Here is a 303-nt window from a genome sequence, read left to right on the forward strand (position 1 = left end):
GTGTTCCACATGTTATATATGTGTTCCACACCTGTTACATACATGTTATATACGTGTTCCACACCTGTTACATACATGTTATACACGTGTTCCACACCTGTTACATACGTGTTATATACGTGTTCCACACCTGTTACATACATGTTATATACGTGTTCCACACCTGTTACATACATGTTATATACGTGCTCCACACCTGTTACATACATGTTACATACGTGCTCCACACCTGTTACATACATGTTACATACGTGTTCCACACCTGTTACATACATGTTATGTACGTGTTCCACACCTGTTACA

General features: G+C 38.9%; 1 protein-coding gene across 1 annotated transcript in view; it reads left to right on the top strand.

The window, feature by feature from the left end:
- Window positions 1-303, top strand: part of LOC106532169 (inaD-like protein) — a gene marked incomplete in the record, with an annotated part of 33,731 nt that overhangs the window by 31,238 nt on the left and 2,190 nt on the right.

Source organism: Austrofundulus limnaeus, unplaced genomic scaffold (genome assembly GCF_001266775.1).
Source record: "Austrofundulus limnaeus strain Quisiro unplaced genomic scaffold, Austrofundulus_limnaeus-1.0 Scaffold724, whole genome shotgun sequence".
In the NCBI taxonomy this organism is placed as follows: domain Eukaryota; kingdom Metazoa; phylum Chordata; class Actinopteri; order Cyprinodontiformes; family Rivulidae; genus Austrofundulus; species Austrofundulus limnaeus.